Source organism: Amblyomma maculatum, chromosome 10 (genome assembly GCF_055883805.1).
Source record: "Amblyomma maculatum isolate TAMU_Amacu chromosome 10, ASM5588380v1, whole genome shotgun sequence".
NCBI classification, from domain to species: domain Eukaryota; kingdom Metazoa; phylum Arthropoda; class Arachnida; order Ixodida; family Ixodidae; genus Amblyomma; species Amblyomma maculatum.
In genome coordinates, this window is record NC_139353.1 from 65,454,812 (window position 1) to 65,471,509 (window position 16,698).

At 41.1% G+C, this 16,698-nt stretch overlaps 1 long non-coding RNA gene across 2 annotated transcripts; it reads left to right on the top strand.

The window, feature by feature from the left end:
- Positions 1-1,379: 1,379 nt before the first annotated feature.
- On the top strand, positions 1,380-13,554 carry LOC146176710 (uncharacterized). Of its 2 annotated transcripts, none has more exons than XR_014701202.1 (3): positions 1,380-1,549; positions 4,501-4,655; positions 13,200-13,554. It is a non-coding gene; the product is annotated as an uncharacterized LOC146176710 (long non-coding RNA). The 2 variants fall into 2 exon arrangements; XR_014701203.1 differs by lacking the exon at positions 1,380-1,549 and adding an exon at positions 3,101-3,240.
- The last annotated feature ends 3,144 nt before the right edge of the window (positions 13,555-16,698 follow it).

Here is a 16,698-nt window from a genome sequence, read left to right on the forward strand (position 1 = left end):
CAGACTTCCGCACGGCTTTCTTTTGGGTTTTTTTTTTGATGTCTTTCAAACCGGAGAATGTAGACTAAAATGATCACCAGTAGATAAAAAATAAGCGCTGCCACGATGAACTTAAATGGTAGGGCTTGAAATCATGTCTTGTTCGTTTAGGTACAAATTTTTCAGCAAGGCAGTAGCGTCGCAGTACCGATTGCAATGGCAAGGCAAGGTTATTGTCCCACTCGTTCAGATAAACAGAGCGAAAGAGATGAGACAACCAATTTTAATACCTCATGAGAAACTAGTCTTGGTGGAAAAGGCCGCGAGCATTTAATATTCGATGACATGACTCGGTTGAAAAACAGCAGTTTTAGGCCGCACAGTTACTTTCTTTTCGGTACGCTTTAATTACAGGTCCTTGCTCTTTCATATCAAAAACAGACAAACAAGAATGTAAAGTGCCTTGGTTTCGCACAGCACTTCCTGGACGACACTGAAAAGTTTCTTTCCTACACAGCGCCAGCAGTAATCGTCTTACCGTATTCACCGTAAACGCCGGACAACCTCTCGCTGCGTTTTACGTCAATGTTGTTAAAACCTTCAATACTTGAATATACAAAATTGCGACTAATAGCCCATAAAAAATACGAAACAACGTTTTATTAAGCCAACCAAGCAGTCACGAAGCAGGAAAAAAGAGGGTTTCACTGTTCGCTGATTCTTCTTTAGATAGTGTTTGGAATGTCTACAGGGATGGGTCGAGACCAAGGCGCCGATAGCCGCGAAACTCAAAAACCCTTTTACGTGTCTAACATTTCAGTATTGCCTGGATGATTTCAAGACAAACTTTCAGCCTTACTCAGTGTAAACAATTTCTTACAACGTATATCTCTGCTGAGCTTAAGGTCACTTCTTTGTTGGGTCAACGAAGTTCATTTTAATAGTTTCAAATGAGCCTGAATTTGTTACTGGTGAGAGAAGCGTTGTCTATAAAACATTATGGGATGCGCAAAATGAAGTGTGTATTATTACTGCCAGTAGATAAATCAGGTGCTAGCCTCAGATGTATGCATGCAGGGCAGCGCATGCGATAGGTTCAGAAATTTGACCAATGTAAATGGCTGTAATTGTTGTCAAACAGATAGAAAATTTTATTAATGTTTTCTTCAAGACGGCCGTGCCCCGGCCTACAGGGTCGCTATGCAGAGCACAAGGATTACAAGTTTTCCACTGGTCTGCTGAGTCATCCATTTATATTTACCCATTCTTACTTTTTCTGGGCAAGTGTTTCAATCGCACGATTCAAAAGATGTAGCAGTAATATTCAGTACAAATTGCGCCATTACTACATTATAACAGCGATATTATTTAGAAGCAGGACGTGTTCATGCGACGTCCTTTTCTTCCAGCGTTCGTTATGTCTCATCCAAACTGTATACTTTTTGTCGTTGACAGCTTCAAACCCCGCTTAGGTTTGACAGCTTTGTCAAACCTGTATGTCTACCTAAGCGAAAGTTTTCAGTCGGGGGCAAGCCTCTTCGCGCTGCGGGATGGGGAAGACCACGTAAAGGTAAGATCTCGGTCTTATGAAAACTTGATTGCTGATCTAACTCTTCACCCCCAGTGCACTATCGGGCACAAAACATTTCACAAAAATAAATGTAGTATTTTCGTCCCTGGCGGATCTTCCCTGTAACAAAGTTAACATTTTATCCCATTTATTAGCTCGAGTAACCTTCCCGAGCAGCCAGTCACCCGGTACGGAGCATTCACTCAGACATAAAGTAAAAATATTTATGAAGAACTCAGACACCCATTCGCAAAAGCACCTGAGATATCCATTAGGTATCAGATTCGGACCAGCTGACTTTTTCGGGGTTGTTTTAATAACAAAGACAACGCTCCTTGTTTCCAGATAGCAATTTTTGGGTCCATATTACAAACAGTTCTGGCATTGTACATTTTCTACAGTTGTGCTATCATCAGGCCTTATGACAAAGACAGAAATGAAGAAGCTGTTGTACGCGTTAGCAATTATGGATGGAATAATGCAGATATTTCTATTCACCTCATCACCGTTCAATTCACATATAAAGCCGTATATGTATCGCTTTGCAAATGTGCTCGTAATGTGGTAAAAACGTATTAACTTCTAGCTTTGTGTAAGTCTGCTCGCACTTGCGTACTAAGCATAGCAGTATGAGCCGAGGTTCGGGGAAATTTTATAGTAGACTGTAGACTGTGAGTAGACTGCGAGTCGTAATGAGTAGACTGGGCCTTCCTACTCATCTAATCTTGGGTAACCACTGAAACATACAATTGCGAAAAACAGTTTTAAATTATGTCCATAAAGTATCTGCATGGCTGGTTAAAATACATGGCCGGTTAAAATAGCCAGGGTAAAGAGTGGTTAGAATATAAACTGTTTAGGTTTTGTGCAGATTACGTTATTATCCAACCAATTGTTCACTAGAAAAGCTTTATGATCAGAAATTATGTCTTTTATAGTTACTTCGTACTGGAGGATACTAACAGGCAGTAAAAGTAAACCAAGTATTCTGCTGCTCTGCCCCTGCACTCGAGTTGCTTGATTAACCACCGTACTTAGCTATTATTTCTAACATGTAGTCGACATGCAATTTTTCTACAGTTCCTAGAATACTAGATTTCCAGTCTAAACCAGGCAGGCTTAAGTCACTCGACAGTACAATTCTGCAACGCTTATTAGCAACATTTGCAATATAGTTCATCCTCTGAAAAAATTTGACAGAGCTACCAGGGTGCCTGTACAAAACGCCAATTATCAGTGCGGTATCCATAAAAAATAACTTGTACAATATATTTCCTCGTTAATCTATTGGACGAAGATTTTAATCAGTTAAATTTTCCTAATTAATAAGGTGACGCCACCACCTGTTGTTCTTGGCCTTTCTTCAAAACATTGTAACATTCAACCAGGTTTCGATGACAGCAATTAGGTGGGGTTCGTGCAAAATTGACAAGAATTCCAGACCTTCAAGCTTATTAACAATACTGCGAGCATTAAAATTTAGCAGTTTAAGTTGATTATTTTATATTTGTCTTTATCGGATGAGCTGCCGCAAGTGACGCTCAGCTCAGCACGACTGCTAGTCTCCAGGCTGCAGGTATAGCCTACATCATTTATTGTCAGTTTTCCCCGGAAAAGTTTAACTTTTTCCTCTGTGTCTCTATAGCCCTTTGCTGATTACCACAATAACCTTCTTTTCGAAAGGGTTTCTGGTGAGTCATTCGTGACGCTTATATTTGATCCCTTCAGGTTGCTACAGTGTTTGAGAACAGCCACTTTTTCATCTTAAACGCTCAGCTTCATGATAAGCTATCGATATCCGTCACTTTTTGTTTGACCGATTCTAAGAATATATTTCAATAGAAATCACCTTTACGCCAAGTTTATTGGCAAAGTTATCCTGTGCCACTTTTTTCAATACCGGCTCTCGTTTCATTTGAGTCTTCTTTAAGACTGAATACTATAATGTTGTGCCTGGCCATGTTCTCAAGATCTGTCATTTTTTCTTCTTGGCAATTTATTGTGAGTTCTAGCTTAAGCACGAGTAATTTAGCACAGTGTTCGGTGAATGGTGCCAGTTGCCCTTCAGTGCCGGTTAGCCTGACTTCAATATTTGTCATTCTAGTATGTGCTCCAGAATTTTATTTGTAGTAGGACCTGGATTTTGCATATCACCAGACAGTACCAGTTTAAGGTGGAAACATAAATGACTAAGTAACGCACACACTTCACTGGGAGCGCAAGCACAACAACACAAAGATCCTAAGAGCGGAAACTTGACACATGAGCTTACTAGAGAACCTGCAAGACGAGCCATACGTGGTTAAGCGAGATATAGTCGTCACGTTGCTGCCGCTGCCACTGAAGACAGGGGCGCTTAGGCCTGGATTTATATCCTGTCATGTAGCCGGATGCGTTAAAGTGATCCCGCTTGGAAGTTTCTAGTAGCCGGCTGTGATGATATCACCGCAAGCAGTGATGAGTTCAGAAGAATTCTAGGCGCCGACGTGTTGGTAAACAGCGGCAAAATCTGCAAAACGAGCCTTACGTCGTTTAGCTACATGGTCGCAGCATTGCTACCGCGCCCACGTTTGGTTGAGAAAATGCGCTTAATATAGAGGTTCACATTTAAATAACTCATAATACTGCACATAAATGAGTTGGTCACATTGCTGTGCGCCAGGTCTTGGACATAGACGATATCTACACAGCGGACGAAGGTTGCTACATAACGGGTATTTTCGTGGACGTTATGCGAGCTACTCTAATGAGAGAATACATGCAGGTTATGTGTTTCTAATTAAACTTAACATTTTGCTAATAGGTGGGTGGTTCTGGTGCATATAATACAAATTTGCCATACTTTGAAAGAACCTAAAATGAATGCATGAGTTCTTCCTTAAATTGCACCCTATGTACTGTTAAAATCAACTTTTTTTTGAAGATAAGGATTGATTTCGTACTCATTCCAGGAAAGAGCTTCAGTAAAAAGCTTCTCTACGAATCACTTTTTGGCGCGAAGGAAAAACGTTGCAAAGAACTCATCCGGGAATCCTTCAGGGGTAAGCGCCGTCGGATATTTGGTCCAGTAATTTGTACAGAAGAGCCAGTGAAGGCCACTTGTCAGGTGAGTACTATCTACATCAAACGCAGCGCAGAAATTAAAAATCTTTACACATATAAGCTTTATTGCGATGATATTTTTGCATGGCCGCTTCAAAAGACGTGTCATGAAATATGAGAATGCTCGCGAAGACATCATGAGACGTACCCCTCTGAGGAGAGACAAAATTGAAAAGTGCCTTCGTGTATCTCGCTTTTGAGTTGATACACGAGCAGTTTCCAGTAACTAAATCTAAAAGGATTATATTGTCACGTAGTACTGACGAGGTCGACGACACAAATGAAGGGGGTCGATAATTGCACTAAAGAAACTCTTTATTTGGGCTGACTTGCGCCCGCAAAAGAACTAAGCAACTCGGCGGCGGCGATAGAAACAAACGTGCTCGTCGATCGTCGAACAAAGAATGCCCGTCACACTCGGCAACGCTCAATTTAAAGGCTGCACAGAACAATCTAGATAACGTCGCAAACAGCTACCAGCACGGGCTGGAACATTGTGGAAAGACACCCGAGTGGCCGGAACCTTCCAGACAGATCTCGGTGCGTCTTGCGCTACGACAAAACTGATAAAGGTGTGACTCGCGACATCGAGCAGTAACAAACAAAGATTACAGAACTGATACGCGGTCCAGAATCAGAGTGATAAGCCTGTATGCCGGCGGCTGTTAAAAAACAACAAATACTGTTTTGCAGGTTTCGCGGCAATATGAATGAAAGGAGTGGTAGAACCTGCTGCACTCAGAAGAGACAAATCAGTATATTCCAGGGCTAGACAACTGAGCCAATATGAACTCGAATTCTTCTAGTGCACTATCGTAAAGGCACCCAGACATTCCGCCCAAGATTTCCCGATGCTCCTTAAGAATATGCCGCTGGCATATGGAAGCTGGCGATCGGGCCTGATTAGTTGGAGCTTTTTCTCGGATTACAATAATAATGAAGGCAGTGCCTTCTAGATTGAAGTAGACAACACCGGAACTCAGAATAACAGGGAGTAGCAGATTGTTGGGCTAGTCAGTGAATGATAGTGCCGAAATGCGGCGCCAACGACACAACACAAAGTAAAAGCACATGAGGGGCGCTCACTACCAACCCGATGACAAAGCGAGCACCAATACTTCCACTTTCATATAGACCACACGGCCAACAACAATGTCGTACACCCATCTATAGCCCGTGAATAAATCTCTAAAGCAATGAAACTTTTTTTCTTTCCGAAATAATTGTACAACGTGCTATTCAAGACCATGCCCAAGACACGCTGAGCAACCAATCAATGAACCCAGATCAGAGTTAAACACACGCACTAAAAGCAATCACACACATAGATCAAAAATACTCCCATACATCACGACTCAAAAACAAAGGAAACAAACAAAACTACCATACATTTATCACAATAAATCTGCCATTTCTTAAAAACGTTTTCAAGAAAAATGAATTCATCGCTCCTTAAGAAATTGCAACCATCGCTGACAGAATAGTTGTCTATTTTTATCAGATAGACATCTCATATTACACGAGCTACCTCATACAGAATCCAGCATAGCATCCTATTACTGGTCAGCGTACCCTGACACTGCGTTTATAGCAGTGAGGAGGCAAATTCAACCCTTTTCATTTACCAATGACTTTTCATTATTTTTTGTTATTTCATAATGCACCACCCACACTCTTCTGTGTGTACGCTTGCACACGTCAGTGGGATTCATATACAGCGCAGATCCTACGGTCTACAAAACATACCGTGCGCCTTTTAGATCTGACCTTTCTTATCTTCCCCTATTTGTGCTCTTGATCCACTATATGTTCTAACACAAAGAACACTACTGGTACATCGAACCTTATGCCATTTTCGTCCGGTGAGGGCCACTTTATGAATGTAGGGGACAACTTGTGGCCGCTTATTAATCTTGTTAGATTCAATCTTTTTTCGCCCTCTATTTTTGAGGAAGGGTCTCTGCCAAAGTGCAAACGACAGAAACAAGGAAATAACCGATCTGCAACCTTATATCGCACACCGTAAACAATCACTTTCTCGTGCTGTGCGTTACACTCTTCTCCAACGGCTACTAGTGCACGCATAAAGTAGGTCCCAAAGCAAGACCGTGCATGCGCTGACACCAGCATTCCTAACCCTAAACACATTCCTGCATTTTCACGGTCAGCCATGCCATTCTGCAGGCATTGTTGAATTTTTGGGCTTCTTCGTTGTTGCTGTGGGAATAAGCAGGGAAAGATAGCAAAGGCAGCCTTAAGACCTACCGTCGCAAATTCGTAGTTTTAGGTTACTCCACACATTTAGGTGCGAAATCCTGATAAGCCCAAGCTGAGTGATGCAGCGGGCTTAGATGCTTAGCAGTGCTAATTGTTTTTATTAAATCATTTATATCACATTTTTGCCATGCTTCTCCTTCGTGTTTGCTGTTGTAACACCTGAATATCCCCCGCCAAAAAAAAAAAACAAATGTTCAGGTCAGTTCGTGCTTACTTTCTCTGTTTCCCAATATTGATGGAATAAATTTGCTGTCACAGAGTGGGAGAAGCAACAATGCTGGCAACCTGCAACGGCCAGGTGGCGCCATTGCATAATGCGCAAAGCTTCAAGCAATGCCGGCGCCTTTTTCTTGGAGCAGTCGTGCAGCGCATTGGGAAGTCGAGCAATGATTTTCTGAGATTGTTTTTATAATTTCAAGGTGATTAAGCTAATTTTCTGGTGTTTAGGATATAGCTATTGCGTAGGTGACAGCGCCTATTTATATATGGCATCTTGCCTGATAAACGTGAATGGCAAAACGTTGCAAGCCAAGTTATACAGCAAGAACTTCAGCGTGCGCAAAACCTTTAACGTCACAAAGCATTTATCTGCAACTATTTTTGTGTACTATTTATGCTTGTAGCGTTAGTTGAATAATGCATGACAGTTTGTCTCAGAAAACATTGAAGACAAGACTACACATGAAGAGGATAACAATCGCTCTCCCGTTTATAGCCGCATTTAAATTTTCCTCATGGTTTACCACTGTTATTTCACATAATGGCCTACTTTTGTGTCTTGCTCTCGTGCTCGTGAGAACGCCACACAAGCAGAGCTTGCTAAGCGGGCACACCTGCTGGCTCGGCTGCCTTGATGATTTTCATAACAGTTTGGGCTTAGTTGGCTTCGTTAATAACGACAAGTAGCCGCCATAATTCGACCAGCATCGAGTAAGCTTGGGGACCGCCATAATTCGACCAGCATCGAGTAAGCTTGGGGACCCAACAGGCAAGCGCTCAACGTATAGCTTTATTCGGAAGGCACTTTGAAGATATCATTCTGCTGGATTAGCGATGTGATGTGCTACCTTATTCCCCCAAGGTACTCGCATCCTATCTGCCATTAGACGATGGTCTGGAGCATTCATTGCATCGTTTTCTTTCTTCATTGCATCTCCGTGGGCATGTTTTGTGATAAATATCTTCATATCTAACTTATATCGCACTTTATAAATATTTTTGCCAAACGTGGCATATAACTAAAGTGCAAACTGAAAACGTCATGCAGGAACGTGAGCGCCACATAACACATTAAACAGTGTTCTGTATTATTGCCTATTGGCCAGCCATTACTGACTTTTATTTGGCTTCAAACCATACAAGGCTATTCGTCCCACAAGAAATCTAGACGAACGACATCAGATCCCGTAACGAACAAAAGTAAGGGTGTTAAAGTTCCCTTCACAGCTGTGTTCAAGGCCAAGGTAATGAGTGAATGAGCTTTTATAGCAAAGTAGCTCATGTATATCCACAGTTGATGCAAAAGGGACATAGAGGCGGTTTCGAAATGTGCTAATGCTCTACAGATTAAGTACATTATATATTGATTAGATCTGTATGGTATATTTTTGATTATGCACAAGACACCAGTACAATCGCCGACCGAGAACGCGATTTTCAAATCTCCCGTGCCCGTGAGAGTGCTGCCGAGGAGAAATGTAGGGACTGAAAGCTTGCTCCAGCCGTTCATTATAACGTTAATTTAGGGAGCCGGAGGCATTCAGAGCCATCCGAGGGAGCTTTTTGCATCCGCTGTTCTTCGCGTTGGGTGTGTTGTAAACGTAGAAAACATGTTAACTTACTGTTGTGCACCCTATAGAATACTGATCTGCATGCATTCGGGTGAACACGCACAGGTGACAGCACTGATGTCTTCTTGGATGAGTTGTTTCTCGCAACGCCAAAAGCTCGCCACGCAGTGGGACGTTGCTGGGAAGAGATAAAAAAATAAAACCGACCATAAGAAACTTTCTTCTCGAAGCATTTTCGTGAATTTGGCTGCGTAGAGAGCCTGTTCTTAATGCGATTTTTATAGGGTTTTGTCAAATAGGCACGGCTGAAGAATAAAGCTTCTCCTTCCATATTCTCGGACTAATAGTTATGTCAGTCACCCTTCCAAAGAACCGCGTTTGCGAAAGGGGGAAAAGGGAGGTAAGATCTTGTACTTATGACTGCAAATTCATTACTTTCTGACTGTACATGAATCCGATTCGTTAACGTTGATTGCGATCATTTCATGATGTGCAGTCTCGCGATTTTAAGGGTTGACGGCCTCAGCGCGTAGTTATACTTGCGTGCCTGCTTTTATTGCGCAAGAAAGCAGGCTACTGCTTCTGTTATAAACATCTCACAACTCATCATCTGCACCCGACCATGATTCTTTACGAATACGCATATAATCAAGAGCACACTTTGTGTCTAAGCTTCGTGAGATTGTCTAAGCTTCGTGGGATATGCCTGACATGCTGGTGGGAACCACTGTGGGAAAGTTATCGGAAGTACAGACGTTTACTGCGTAGCTGTCTAAGGGCGCGGCCTAGTCTGGAACGCGCTAAGCGAGGTTTGGTTCGATGCGGGCATTCAAGTGATAATCGAAGTTGTTCATATATGTGACTTTGTGATTTTACATCCGTTTCTATCTCGCCCTGAATAATAGTGACCCGATTCACAAAGAAAATACTTCGCGCCGTTCTGACGTGTTTGAAAATCCAGACTATTTGAGAAATGAAACCAACGAGGGAGCATCAGAGTACGAAGCGCACTGCTCGGTTGTGCACCCTTTCCTCCTACAAGTTGTTTTTTCTTAGTGTTACGGTCCCGCATATCGGCAGTGAACTGGAGATAAAACCAAAGGATAAACTCATACGGTAATTTTGGCACGAGGCTTTTTTGGCCTCTAAACTTATTCTTTCAAACTTCAGCTTCTTTTTACTGCAGGTGAGATTATATAAAATGTGATCTCTACAGACTAGCTTTTCTTTAATAATAACGCGTAAAGAAACATGTTTTACATTTGTCACAGGTATATGTTGAGGGCTTAAGTAAACTTCAGATGCATCTTATTTTTTGTAATACGCATAGATACTGTTTTTTCAACGGTAGGTGACATTCGCTATATGTTTCACCAAGAAACAATATCATTAAAGTTCTTGAAATAACATTAATCATCAGAAAAATGGTTAACTTTATTAGCCACAAAACAAGATTTGGGTAACGAAACCAAATCAAGGACCCAACACTCTCCTTATAGTGGATATAGAATGTAGGTGGGAACAGAATCTACCCGTCTCTGCATACTCCGTTCAGTGCTTTAAGTAAGCACAGATGTAGTTTCTGCGCGGTGCGGGTATTCGCTTTATCTTTAGCTTCAGAAGTAGTTTACTGTGCGGAACACTATGGAAAGAGTTGTGGAAGTGTGTATATAGAGGGGAATTTTCTGGTGTCTATAATTTTACTAGAGGTGTGAAGGGCCGCAATATAACTGCATAATAGCTCAACATTTAGTTCGGCGCAGCCATGATGACAGGAGGTTAGAGCTCACATTGTTTTTAGAACCTAGATCGCATAATTTTCTATCTTATTTTCAATCAACTTGCAGGATTTGGGATTTAACGAGGTTGCCCGGTAGTTCTCCACCATTAGGTTGTCTGTGTTTTTGTAAATAGGTGCAACTGTTTCTGTGCGCAACAAGCAACAATGACTCATGCAATATTTTCACAAGAAAATGACTGCGAAAAGAGCATTAAAATGGTGTTGTATTATCAAGAGCAGAAGAACAATTGGGATCAAGTCCCATGAGCATCTCCAAAAAAATTCTGAGGAGAGAACAACAGAATAAATTTGCTTGAAGAATGCAAGAAATTTATCAAATTATTTACATGTTTATCACAGTTACTTGAAAAGAGTGAATGTAAATAAAAAGTGTACCACACTGTTTGAGGAAATTTGATGCCGTTGTCGTGCACAACTATTTGCTAGACAGGTTCCCTTGAATACTGGACGTGTTTTCAAAATTTTCCTCGATTTTTGCATGCACCATGGGAGCATTTCAGCGACGTAACTTTGTATGGTGAACCGGAACCTTCTTTCGTTTGTTTGGATGGGGGTGTAACGTTCTGAAGCGACTCAGGCTATGCGAGTTGCCCTAGTGGAGGGCACAGAAAAATTAGACCACTCCTGGTTCTTATTGGAAATGTCATCGCACAGCACAAGGGTTCCAACATCGCTTTTCGCCTCCAGCATTTCGCCTGTCTGAAAGCTACCACCACGGTACGGATTCCATACGACATCTTCCGGCACAGCATTCGAGCCCCTAGAGACTGTACCACCAGTGCTCGGCGCTTGATCGGATGCTAGAACTTCAGCATTGGTGTTTCTAGGGCACTAGAGTCTGGAGGCTTAGTCTTTTTTAGGTGCTTGAATCTTCCTCAGATAATATGTCGGGCGATCCATTGGAGTACCTTCTTGAAGCCTATTTTCAATCTGATGCTGGCAAATGTTCTCAAAGTTTGCTAGTAATTGGGGGACATTTTTTTTTCTGAGACGTAGTTTGAAGTTTGAAACGCTATATTGAAGTAATCGATGTCGACTCCTCCCTTTCACTTGTATAAGCTTTTGTGATTTTGTGTTTAGTAGCGTTCGTTTGACAAAACCTCGATAGATGGGAAGATATAAAGGCTATGTTATGGTAAGATATTTCATGTGCCTTTTTTAAGTACTAAAATGAAATTGTTTATCAACACGATATCTAAAACTGATCTGAGAAACACACGCTCCCTATTTTGGTTAGTTTGGGTTTTGGGGCTTAACTTCCCAAAGCGACTTCAGCTATAAGAGACATGTTCTCTAGTTTGCTGCGTTAAGGTTTGTTTAAGATACTATGCGCTAATATTGCATTGAAAGCATGTCGAAGCCATTTTTGTACCAAAACCTTTCCTGGTGCGAATAACGCCAGGCATATTGAAATCAATGGCGAAAAATATCTAATATTGCCAAACATAAACAGACGTCCGTGCAGCTTCCGCAAGTAATCGGGGTGAAAGCGTTGAGACTTCTATAAGAGGCATGTTACAAATATGTGCCATGGTAAGGTATCTTGAGAAGGAGGCTTAAGTAAATTTCGGGATTGTTTAGATGTGTGCCCGTAAAGTTTCGTTCCCTTACTACTGAGATACGTCGCCTTCGTAAGCAGGGGTGCCGTCTGAAATCCAAGTGCAATTGAAGAAAGAAGCCGTTAAACTATTATTCTTGTACAGCCAAGTCTCAGTTATGAAAGTCACTTGCAGACTGTGCTTAAGTAAAGCTGCTAAAAGTGCTTCAGTTTCGTTAGCTTGGAGGGGGGGGGGGGGGGGGATGTTTCGCGGATTCGCATTTAGAATAATGAAGTGAAATGTACGGTGATCATTCGAGTTAATGCGCCAGTCTGAGATGTCAGTGGCCGGTAAGGATGTGAAATAAGCTCAATCCGTTCGCTGTGGCACCATTTCGTTATTATCACCACTCAGAAGGCATTGAAATTTCGTGAGGTCTCAATTGCAGCCTCCCTCAAAGCCTGAGTCGCTTTGGAAAGATACAGACTATATAGAAACCAAATCAAAGCCATTTCAACCCGCTTCCTAAGGAAGAACCCGTCATAGCGTCATAATCTGCAAATGGCGAAAAGGAACGATGACATAAAAGCGCATGGCTAGTTAGAACGCCGAACATTCGCAGAACGCACGATCAGGCGCCATACGACCTTGTAGTGCCCATAATCGACGCCATTTTGCCGAAGAACGGCGCCGCTTTAAGGACAAAAAAGCAAAACTGGAACGCATGCTGATTGTAACTATTCTTTATTTTCTACGAAAAAGGCTACTAATAGGTAGCAGGCCGAGGGATGTAACATATTGCCAAATTGCTCTGAACGCAAGAGGGCAACATGACAACATAACGTCACCATGGAAACTGATTCACAGTGTCATAATGGAGCACTGGTACTTTCTCGCAACTGGGCTAATTTTGCCTGCACAAAGCAGTTTGTAATTAATACGAATGTGGGCATAGTTATTTAAGATTAATTTTATCGTTGCCTAGATTATACGCTTTCTTGTGGATAATAAAACTTTTTGTATGGGCACCGTGACGCTACCTTTGCACGACAAGCTAAAGACCAAAAACGAAGCTGTTAACTATTTTCTCGAATAAAAAACTTGTGGAATAAAAAAGAACTATTTTCTCTTCGCACTTGTAGGGTGACTCTGGTGGACCGGTGTCGTTCCTGGGGGCCAATGGACAGTCTATACAAGTCGGAATCGTTACGGCTGCTATGCCATGCATAGAAAGTAAAGTAGTAGGGAAGATGTTTGTTCGGGTCTCTGGATACATGCATTGGATCAAAAGAGCCATCTCTAGACCTCATAAATGGAGGAAACTGTGCTCTGGTAATGCACTGGACTTGGGGTAACTGCTCGCCGACATTTTTAGCCTTCTGGAATAAAAAACCTATAGGTGTTACGTGTTCCACCGATGAAACCATGCGAAAGCGTTGATCCAACGCTAAAATATTGTAAAATGATGAATAAAATAAGGGGACATAGTTCATCGTCATACAGCTGGACTAGTGTGGTACTCATTCCCAAACGCTCACTCGCAATGTTGCACATCCTGGGTTTCTTGGTGCCAGAAATCGGCATCTTGCAACGCATGGTCAACTATGTGGCAAAGTTCACAATGACAATGAACTTATTTGCCAGACATTTTGTTAGTTAAGAGATGAAATGGGGAGACAGCTTAACGGGGCCTTCAGTCAGCAGAAGCAAGAAATAGGAACAAGGAAAATGCAAAGTGTTCAACAGAATAAATAGCGCAAAATAAGATTTAACAAGCGGCATAATACCTACAATAATTGGATTTTTTTCTGGATGGCACATTGTGCATATAACGGTCGCAAACATATTATAGGAAAACTTTCACACAAACGCCAAGAAAGCACACGCGTATCAAGAATTCTACATCACAAGCAGGAGAAAATCAGTATCAGTCTAATCAGTGTGGATGTGTGGTACTTCTTCAAAATGTAGGGAAAATGCGACGCTACGACTGCAGCTTCCAAGCAGTGCAAAACTGGGGAATAAATTACTTTTCGTGTCATGATGTCTTTCAAGTGTTAGTTTACTTAGGGCACCAATAATTTCTACACCTGATCTGAAGTTGGCGGAAACAAATGATTTAAGCTCAAAAGATTAGTATTCAAGTATGTGCTTAATGCGAACAAAATTATGCATCTTTTAATAATGGTACGAGATCAGCAATCTACAAACATATAGGTGAAAATGCCTTTTTCTCTCAAACTTCAGTTTAGTTTGCATTTTGTTTGGATCTTGTCGATTACACCAACATGTGATAACTATTTTGTGAGACAAAAAATAGTATATGAATGACGATTTATTTCGCTGGAAGAAGCACAAAATGACGCGATATCGAATGACTTAACGATCAATGTTTCTTTCATATTTAGCAGCACAGAACCGCAATTTAAATTTGAGGAAAAGGCCAAAATTTATATTGTGCATTAAGCTTCTACTTCCTCTATATTGAATATGCAAATATTTGAGGAGCCTACTGTGAATATACTGTTACAATCAAGGAAAACATAATATTAGCTTTGTTATTATTCCTAGACTGTTTAATATTGAACAATGGCTTAATTTTCAGGCATTTCATTACATCTGATTGCTAAGCAATACGGGTCAGAACCTAAACAAAGTATGGAGAAGTCATCAATACATTTAATGAATTCAACCCTTATAATCATCATCATCATCATCAGCAGCAGCAGCAGCAGCCTAACTATACCCACTGCAGGGCGAAGGCCTCTCCCATATTCCTCCACTTAACCCAGTTCTGTGCTAGCTGCATCCACTTGACCCCTGCGAACTTCTTAACCTCATCCGCCCATCGGTTATCCTCTCTTCGCACTACATGTCCTGCCCATGCTCATTTCTTCTTCTTCATCTTTCTCTTCAACGCAATAGGGAATCGCCAACGTCGACAGCAAAGTAGAAAGCACACGTATGAACTTGTGCGATTCTTTCAACAACGTTTGTTTCCATGACGGGCAAATCATTCATATGTAATGGTAATATTTTTCTAGTTCCAGGCAACTACACTCACCCTGCTAGTACGTCAGAATTTATAATTTGCTCCGTACATGGGTTTACACAATAATTTTATCCAATAAAATGTCGGACTTGCTTTTTTCCTAATAGTTACAAGTTGCTTCAATTATCTCGAACTTCTGGACAAGGAATATTTGGTTTCTGGACTTTGTGTATTTAGACCCAGCGTAATGTTCTTTCTCTTTTCTTAGTAAATTATATAAAACATTCTAGGCCGCCTCACAGTAATTTTTGTAGATTTTTAAAAAATGCTTTTTCGGGATATGTTCTCTCGGCAGTCTGAAGTTTAGAATTTAGCTAATTCCGAAAACCTTAGGACTCCCTTATTGTTGTTTGAGTTCTATAACTAAGGAAAACAAAACATCTGCTTTTGTTCAAATAATTTGAGCGTATTTTCGCCGTTAATCAGATTTTACACACTTTTCCGCCTTGTAATTTTGCTACAAAAATATCCTTTATATATTTTCAAAATACCTTAAGGTGTTCCTGACATACGTTTTTGACACTGGGTATATTTCGGAGAAATAATATACGCCCATGTTACGCCTCAACGCCGACTCTGGCAGCATACATCACGCATTAGACTATAACACCTCATCTGCACAATTATTTACAACTTCCACAGTGTAATAAAACGTACGGCATCAGAGATGTCAGCAGCAGAGATAATGAAGGAAAGATCAAGAGCTCGGTACATTGTTAATGTAACCCGTGTAAGGTTAGTGACTGCCTTTATGAAACCTGATTGACGGAGTTTGCAATAAAGTCCGAAGTAAATGATTGATTCTGAAAAAAAAAAAGGTGTTGTTAACCACCACCCCCCAGTACTAGATAAGTCGAAAGTGTTGGTGGTAGCCTGGTTCAAGGTATTTCGAAAAATTCAGGACAAAAGGCAAGTTGCCATTTGGCGATTTGTACTCAACAGATACAATTTTCGATTCAAAATCCAATTTCTCTAACGAGATTGTATAAACAGCATTAAAAAAAAGAACAGTTATTCGCAATCGTGATCAGTTTTTAAATAAATAACGAAGCTATGCCCTCACCCTCTCGGCGTCCCGTGTGCTTTACGTAAAATTCGTATCCTTTTGTGTTCTGCTAACGTCGCATTCATTAGAATGCCATATCGCAGCATTATTAATGGGCTTTTATAGTGGTGGAAGAAAAAAAAAACACTCCATATTTTTTTTTGAGCAACCCCGAATGACGTTTTGATATAAAACGGAATGCAATGCATAGGATGGGAGAGAAAGTTTTCCTTACGTCTGAAACTGATTGCTTCTCTAAATGGCTCACCGACAACAACGAGAGTGGAAGCCTGCTCCGGTCCCTTACCAAAAATAATTTACACGAGTAAAATTTTCATGCTAATATGCCTTATGGCAAACTTGCTTAAAAAAAAAGAGGTGAAACATGGAAGAATGTGCTGTTTCCTTAATTTGTTTTTAAGTTCGTGCTTATGATTTACCTGAACAGTGCTCGAAACACCGTATTGCTTTGCGAGTATTTTCCGCTCTAGGTACACTGACCCTGTTTTACAGCTGCCTGTGTTCTACGTCCATGCGAATCAAC